The 9036-nt window shown below is 41.9% G+C and overlaps 1 pseudogene; it reads right to left on the bottom strand.

The window, feature by feature from the left end:
- Positions 1 to 1546: 1546 nt before the first annotated feature.
- LOC129563871 (endogenous retrovirus group K member 7 Env polyprotein-like) lies at positions 1547 to 8257 on the bottom strand (annotated as a pseudogene).
- Between the last annotated feature and the right edge of the window lie 779 nt (positions 8258 to 9036).

Raw genomic sequence — 9036 nt, 5'->3', positions numbered from 1 at the left:
CTGATGTTAAAGCTGAAACTCCAATACTTTGGCCACCTCATGCAACGAATTGACTCACTGGAAAAGAGTCTGATGCTGGGAGGGATTGGGGGTGGGAGGAGACGGGGACAACAGAGAATGAGATGGCTGGATGGTATCACCAACTTGATGGACACGAGTCTGATTGAACTCCGGGAGTTGGTGATGGACAGGGAGGCCTGGCGTGCTGTGATTCATGGGGTCACAAAGAGTCGGACACGACTAAGCGACTGAACTGAACTGAGAGTATTCTAAATTTCAGGAGTTGTGTTGTTTGTCTCTGCATGTTTATTCTTTAATTCTTCTAGGTCTTTGTTAATTGATTCTTGAATTTTACCTATTTTGTTTTCACGATTTTGGATTATTTTTACTATCATTATTCAGAATTATTTTTCAGATAATTTGCCTATTTCCTCTTCACTTATTTGGACTTCTGTGTTTCTCATTTGTTCCTTCATTTGTGTAGTATTTCTCTGCTTTTTCATTATTTTTTTTTTTAACTTCTAGTGTTTGAGATCTCCTCTTCCCAGGCTCCATGGTTGAATTCTTTCTTCCTTTTGGTTTCTTCCCTCCTAAGTTTGGTCCAGTGGTTTTTATTAAGCTTCCTATAGGGTGGGATTTGTCCTGAGTTTTGCATGCTTGTTCTTCCTTTGATGGGCAATGCTGAATGCTGGGGTCCAGCCCCTAGAGTCCAGGGACACCCTCAGGATGAGTGGCGTCGGTGAGAAAAGGAAGAAAAAAAGCGAGTCAAGTCTTGGTAGAGTGCAGGATCAAGACTGCTTTATTTTTTTTTACATCAGTGCTTATATACCCTAAAACCAGCAATACTAAAAAGGGAGGAGGGATTGTCTTGATACAATTGTGCCAGGAATGCAGTCAAAGACCATCTTCCAGAACAGTCAGCACCTTCACGCATAACTGTCAAACAATGGGCTTTTAAGACATCAAGGCGACAAGGCATGAGAAAATGGCTTTATCTGCGTAGCAGTTAGTCAACTGTAAAAACTATTAGCAAGCCTTATCTTGGGAGCCTCAGTTCTGGGCAGACTTAGTTTTATGCCGGGGGCACTTTGTGCAGTCCTGAGCATTCCAAATTCTAATTTGACAATTATAACCCCAACAGGGCCAGAGGAGGTAGAATGTTCTGTGTAATAGTATTTTCTTCATTCCTGGCCTGTTCATAGGGCCCATACACCCTCAGGGACTGTATTGCTGCCATGCAAAGTCTTCAAGGGGGATATTTGAGCAGGAATCAGAATTCTTAGAAAGCACAGAGGACTGCTGCTAAGTTGCTTCAGTCGTGTCCGACTCTGTGCGACCCCATAGACGGCAGCCAACCAGGCTCTGCCATCCCTGGGATTCTCCAGACAAGAACAGTGGAGTGGGTTGCCATTTCCTTCTCCAACAGAGGACTAGCAAGCATCAGAAAAAGAAGAGACGGAGGCCCGGAAGTAGATGATGGGTGGCCCTGAGAAATCCCCAGAAGTCTGGACGGCCTTGCGTGCCAGCTCCTCAAGCCAAGACCTTGTCATGGGCGGGTTCTCTCTTGCCGGCTCCCGACATCTCCCCCTTTTTTATTTCTTAAGACAGCAAGATGAAGTTCAGTCGTAACACTCTGGATGTTGTGTAGGAGAATTCTGACAACAAAAGGAGGAACAAGTATTATGAGTAAAGCAATGGCTATCATAGCAATACAGCTTATTAGGGTGGACGCAAAGTTTTTGTCTGTAATGAAGTTTGAAAGGGTATTGAAAAAATCAGTTGCTGTGCCAGCAGCAGTGAATTCTAATGTGGAATGCTCTATAGATTTAATTTGTCCATGCAACTTTTCTAAGTCTAAGCTTATGCTGGAGCTATTCCAAATTCCTGCGATATGATTTTTAATTCATTTCCAATTATAATCTGTATCATTGACTTGTAAGGGAGTGACACAAATCCATCAATAATCGGCGTGACAAGACAGGACTAATTTTACTTTTAATGCTTGTAATTGATTTCCTATGTGCATTATTACAGCTTCTTCTAAAGCATCTACTTCCATTTCTAGTTTTCTATCTATGATTTCTTGAGTAGCTAAAGTCAATGACACAGTTTTTGAAATGTTATTAACAAATTGAGCTGTATGCACTTGTTGGATTAGAGCTACTGCTGTCATAGTAATGCAGGTGATCACGGTTATTAAGGCAGAGATTCCCAAGATAAGTAAACCTACAAAACGCTTAGCTCTCATAAGATCTTGTAACTGTTGAAGCACAGCTAGGCCATAATTGTCACACCAATGAGTAGTGACATAAACAGCAACCATAAGATATGGAGGGCATTGTAAAACCACAAACGAGCAAACATTAAATCGGGGGCTGAGGCAGGAGGACAACATACATTTTTTACGAGTAACTATGGTTGGACCCCCAGTGTAATCAGCAAATATTTGTAAATTATTAGATTTATCAGTAAAAAGGAAAACATAGGGATAGGGCAGGCAAGCTAATGCAGAGAAGGTACTAGCACTTTTTGGTCTAACTAATGTGATTTTGGAGGTGGTGGCGAGTGCTTTCCATATTTCAGGCTGCCAATATGTCTGGTTGTTTAGAGTAAAAGATAACATGGGAGGGACAAACTGATTGTAGTGTTATCTGTTGGCAGCTAGTGGCCAGGGGACAGTTTTACTTGACCAATTAACATATTTTGTAGTATAGTTATTAGATTTTCCAGGGTTATACCCTGGGATTGGGTTGCTCAAATCTTGTATAGAATAATTACTGTCTCCTGGTATTTTATAGCTGATTTTAGAATCATAAGTACATGATTTCCATATAGGATAGCCTAATTTTTTGTCAATAGTTTTCCATATATCATCTGACGCGGCAGTCTCATTAGATTTGGAATATATATATATATATATATATATTTTAAGGTAAATTTTTTTGGGCCCAACCAGTTAGAGTCTTATAGTAGAGAAATTTACCAAGGTAACCCAGAACTAGATACAGGTAATTGGCCACAAACCCGACAATTGGATTAATTTTTAAAACTAGCATAAGATCAGGCCTAGTTTTCTGTGATTATGATTTCGTGTGTCTGCCCTCTAATGCCCCCTCGCAATACCTACTGTCTTATTTCAGTTTCTCTTACCTTGGTCGTGGGATATCGCTTCATAGCTGCTCCAGCAAAGTGCAGGTGCTGCACCTTACCTTGGACGAGGGGTATCTCGTCAAGGCTGCCCCTCCTGACCTTGAACGTGGAGTAGCTCCTCTCAGCCCTCCTGTGCCCGCGCAGCTACCGCCTCTTGGAAGTGGGACAACTCTTCTCAGCCACCGCCCTGACCTTGGGCATGCGGTAGCTCCTCTCGGCCAAGCTTCTGTGCGTGGTTGGTTGCGTGGAGCTGGCGTCTCTTGCGTCTGCGCCGCCGGAGCCAGCGTCTCTCTTTTCTGTTGATCTGATCATATGGACCACAGCCCTGTTTAACTCAGTGAAACTAATCCATGACCTGTGGGGCCACCCAAGGCCGATGGGTCATGGAGGAGAGGTCTGACAGAATGTGGTCCACTGGAGAAGGGAATGGCAAACCACTTCAGTATATTTGCATTGAGAACCCCATCAGTTCAGTTCAGTTCAGTTCAGTCGCTCAGTCGTGTCGGACTCTTAGCGAACCCATGAATCACAACACGCCAGGCCTCCCTGTCCATCACCAACTCCCAGAGTTCACTCAAACTCATGCCCATCGAGTTGGTGATGCCATCCAGCCACCTCATTCTCGGTTGTCCCCGTCTCCTCCTACCCCCAATCGCTCCCAGCATCAGAGTCTTTTCCAGTGAGTCAACTCGTCGCATGAGGTAGCCAAAGTATTGGAGTTTCAGCTTTAGCATCAGACCTTCCAATGAACACCCAGGATTGATCGCCTCTAGAATGGACTGGTTGGATCTCCTTGCAGTCGAAGGGACCCTCAAGAGTCTTCTCCAGCACCACAGTTCAAAAGCATCCAATTCTTCGGCGATCAGCTTTCTTCACAGTCCAACTCTCACATCCATACATGACCATGGGAAAAACCATAGCCTTGACTACACGGACCTTGGTAGGCAAAGTAATGTTTCTGCTTTTTAATATGCTATCTAGGCTGGTCATAACGTTCCTTTCAAGGAGTAAGCGTCTTTTAATTTCATGGCTGTAATCAGCATCCGCAGTGATTTTGGAGCCCCAAAAAATAAACATTATTTCTTGGAAATAGATGGGGAAAGAGTGGAAACCGTGAGAACCCCATGAACAGTATCAAAAGTCAAAAAGATAGGATACTGAATGAGGAAATCCCCACGTCATTAGGTGCCCAGTATGATACTAGAGATCAGTGGAGAAATAACTCCAGAAAGAATGAAGGGATGGAGCCAAAGCGAAACAAATACCCAGTTGTGGATGTCACTGGTGGTAGAAGCAAGGCCCAATGCTGTAAGAGCAATATTGCATAGGAACTTGGAATGTTAGGTCCATGAATCAAGGCAAATTGGAAGTGGTCAAACAGGAGGTGACAAGAGTTAACGTCGACGTTCTGGGAATCAGTGAACTAAATTGGACTGGAATGGGTGAATTTAATTCAGATGACCATTGTACCTACTACTGTGGGTAGGAATCCCTTAGAAGAAATGGAATAGACATCATGGTCAACAAAAGAGTCCGAAATGGAGTACTTGGATGCTATCTTAAAAATGACAGAATGATTTCTGTTCGTTTTCAAGGCAAACCATTTAATATTACAGTAATCCAAGGCTATGCCCCAACGAGTAATGCGGAAGAAGCCGAAGTTGAATGGTTCTATGAAGACCTACAAGAACTTTTACAACTAAAACCGAAAAAAGATATCCTTTTCATTATAGGGGACTGGAATGCAAAAGTAGGAAGTCAAGAAACACCTGGAGTAACAGGAAAATTTGGGCTTGGAGCATGGAGTGAAGCCAGGCAAAGGCTAATAGAATTTGGCCAAGAGAACGCACTGGTCATAGCAAACACCCTCTTCCAACAACACAAGAGAAGACTCTACACATGGACATCACCAGATGGTCAACCCCGAAATCAGATTGATTATATTCTTTGCAGCCAAAGATGGAGAAGCTGTATACAGTTAGCAAAAACAAGACCAGGAGCTGACTGTGGCTCAGATCATGAACTGCTTATTGCCAAATTCAGACTGAAATTGAAGAAAGTAGGGAAAACCACTAGACCATTCAGATATGACCTAAATCAAATCCCATATGATTATACAGTGGAAGTGAGGAAAAGATTTAAGGGACTAGATCTGATAGATAGAGTGCCTGATGAACTCTGGACGGAGGTTCGTGACATTGTACAGGAGACAGGGACCAAGACCATCCCCATGGAAAAGAAATGCAAAAAGTCCAAATGGCTGTATGAAGAGGCCTTACAAATAGCTGTGAATAGAAGAAAAGCGAACAGCAAAGGAGAAAAGGAAAGATATAAGCATCTGAATGCAGAGTTCCAAAGAATAGCAAGGAGAGCTAAGAAAGCCTTCCTCAGTGATCAATGCAAAGAAATAGAGGAAAACAACAGAATAGGAAAAACAAGAGATCTTTTCAAGAAAATTAGAGCTACCAAGGGAATATTTCATGCAAAGATGGGCTCGATAAAGGACAGAAATCGTATGGACCTTACTGAAGCAGAAGATATTAAGAAGAGGTGGCAAGAATACACAGAAGAACTGTACAAAAAAGATCTTCATGACCAAGATAATCATGATGACGTGATCACTCACCTGGAGCCAGACATCTTGGAATGTGAAGTCAAGTGGGCCTTAGAGAGCATCACTATGAACAAAGCTAGTGGAGGTGATGGAATTCCAGTTGAGCTATTTCAAATCCTGAAAGATGATGCTGTTAAAGTGTTGCACTCAATATGCCAGCAAATTTGGAAAATTCAGCGGTGGCCACAGAACTGGAAAAGGTCAGTCTTCATTCCAATCCAAAAGAAAGGCAATGCTAAAGAATGCTCAAACTACTGCACAATTGCACTCATCTCACACGCTAGCAAAATCATACTCAAAATTCTCCAAGCCAGGCTTCAGCAATATGAACCGTGAACTTCCAGATGTTCAAGCAGGTTTTAGAAAAGACAGAGGAACCAGAGATCAAATTGCCAACATCCGCTGGATCATGGAGAAAGCAAGAGAGTTCCAGAAAAACATCTATTTCTGCTTCATTGACTATACCAAAGCCTTTGACTGTGTGGATCACAACAAACTTTGGAACATTCTTAAAGAGATGGGCATACCAGACCACCTGACCTGCCTCTTGAGAAACCTGTATGCAGGTCAGGAAGCAACAATCAGAACTATACATGGAACAATGGACTGGTTCCAAATAGGAAAAGGAGTACGTCAAGGCTGTATATTGTCACCTTGGTTATTTAACTTATTTGCAGAGTACATCATGAGGAATGCTGGGCTGGAAGAAAAACAAGCTGGAATCAAGACTGCTGGGAGAAATATCAATAACCTCAGATATGCAGATGACACCACCCTTATGGCAGAAAGTGAAGAGGAACTCAAAAGCCTCTTGATGACAGTGAAAGAAGAGAGTGAAAAGGTTGGCTTGAAGCTCAACATTCAGAAAACAAAGATCATGGCATCTGGTCCCATCACTTCATGGGAAATAGATGGGGAAACAGTGGAAACAGTGGCAGATTTTAATTTTTTTGGGCTCCAAAATCACTGGAGATGCTGATTGCAGCCAGGAAATTAAAAGACGCTTACTCCCTGGAAGGAAAGTTATGACCAACCTAGATAGTATATTGAAAAGCAGAGACATTACTTTGCCAACAAAGGTCCGTCTAGTCAAGGCTATGGTTTTTCCTGTGGTCATATATGGATGTGAGACTTGGACTGTGAAGAAAGCTGATCACCAATGAATTGATGCTTTTGAACTGTGGTGCTGAAGAAGACTCTTGAGAGTCCCTTGGACTGAAAGGACATCCAACCAGTACATTCTAAAGGAGATCAATCCTGGGTATTCATTGGAAATACTGATGCTAAAGCTGAAACTCCAATACTTTGGCCACCTCATGCGACGAGTTGACTCACTTGAAAAGACTCTGATGCTGGGAAGGATTGGGGGAGGAGACGGGGACGACAGAGAATGAGATGGCTGGATGATATCACCGACTCGATGGACATGAGTTTGAGTGAACTCCGGGAGTCAGTAATGAACAGGGAGGCCTGGCGTGCTGTGATTCATGGGGTTGCAGAGAGTCAGACACGACTGAGCGACTGAACTGAACTGAACTGAATGAATGTTTTAGAATCTTATTTTATTTGGAAATGACCTAGCTATTTAATAAACTTTTATTACTTAGTTTAGCACAACCCTAGAAATTCAGGTTAGCAAAATCTAGAGAAACTGTTTTAGACAGACATTTTTAATCTTAATAAAGTTTATCTAAAAGCTCATATTTTATTTACATTTTTTGGAAGTTTTTTACTAGAGGTACCTTCTTTGCCGACAAACTTGTGACAGATACAACAATATAATTATATTTAACTTTTAATAAACCTAGGTACAATGAAAATATGCTTAATGTTAATGACTCTTAGACATGTCGATATTAGATTAGCAAATAAACATTAAGATTAGATATTTAATATTGAATATTTCCCAATTCACATGAATCTGAAACTCAGTTTAATTTTTCTTGTACTTAGAATTGTCTGATTTGTAAGCGCTTATTTTTTTTTAGGCCAATTAAATTAGAACTCACAACTTTAGCAATATTATAAATAAAAAAACAAAAGACACACACTGAGACATACATAAATCCAGACAGACAGATTTCAAAGTCTCTTGTTCCTTACCATTCGGGGCACTCTGGTCAGTTGTCTGCATCAGGAGTAGACTAGGGACAAAAGTGTCCCAATTGCGGCCGCTGGGTCTGGTCCATTGGCAGGCAAGCTGGCCCCTGAGTACCCTGAGTGGTCAGGATGTCAGTTTCAATGAAGACCAGTCCCCACCAGAGATAAAGCCTTCTCTTCCTCGTGGTATATGACAGCAGCCTTGTTTAAATCTTCCTCATCTTGAGGAGGTAGTTGGTCATTATCCCCACTCTCTTGTTTAGGACAGTCATTAATGTTTATAGCTGCCAACATTTCCCTCAATTGTCGATAATTAACCTCATCTGTACCCCTATCTTCTTTAATTATTATATTTTTGGATTCATGAGTAGGTTCCAAATCATCTCTGATCATATTCCACAAGGAAAAGGTATCAGCAGATAATATTTTCGGCCCATGCATGGTATAATAAGATTTCAATTGTATTCCTAACTTTTCCCATATTTCTAAGTTAACAGTGCCCTCTTCTCGAAACCAGGGGCATTGTTCTTGTACAAAATTAAAGAAAGCCTGTAAGCTTGCCTTTTTCACTTTAATACCTCTTTTATTTAGTAATTGTAATATCACCCCAGTAAAAAGCTGTCTTTTTTTTTAGACTTTCCGATACCCATAGTAACAGAAAAGAGGAGAAAAAAATAAAGAAAACTGTACTTAAGCCTTCCCACCTATCCTCACCCTACCTATCTTATGCAGGGGAGCCTGCAGTGCCCTAGGTGGGGTCCTAGCCACCCCAAAAACTGAACAATTAGGGAGATTACCTTCGGGTGTCACTGTTCGGGTGCCACTTGCTGGGGTCCAGCCGCGACAGAGTCCAGGGACACCCTCAGGATGAGCAGCGTCAGCAGAAAAGGAAGAAAAAAAGCGAGTCAAGTCCTGGTAGAGTGTAGGATCAAGACTGCTTTATTTATTTACATCAGTGCTTATATACTCTAAAACCAGCAATACTAAAAAGGGAAGCGGGATTGTCTTGATACAATTGCGCCAGGAATGCAGTCAAAGACCATCTTCCAGAACAGTCAGCACCTACACGCATAACTCTCAAACAATGGGCTTTTAAGACATCAAGGCCACAAGGCATGAGAAAATGGCTTTATCTGCGTAGCAGCTCAGTTCAGTTCAGTTCAGTCGCTCAG

This window comes from Moschus berezovskii, chromosome X, assembly GCF_049115385.1.
Source record: "Moschus berezovskii isolate FMDL1 chromosome X, NW_MosBer_1.0, whole genome shotgun sequence".
NCBI classification, from domain to species: Eukaryota; Metazoa; Chordata; class Mammalia; order Artiodactyla; family Moschidae; genus Moschus; species Moschus berezovskii.
The sequence above is the reverse complement of the archived record's forward strand: the minus strand, read 5'-3'. Positions and strand labels throughout refer to the sequence as shown.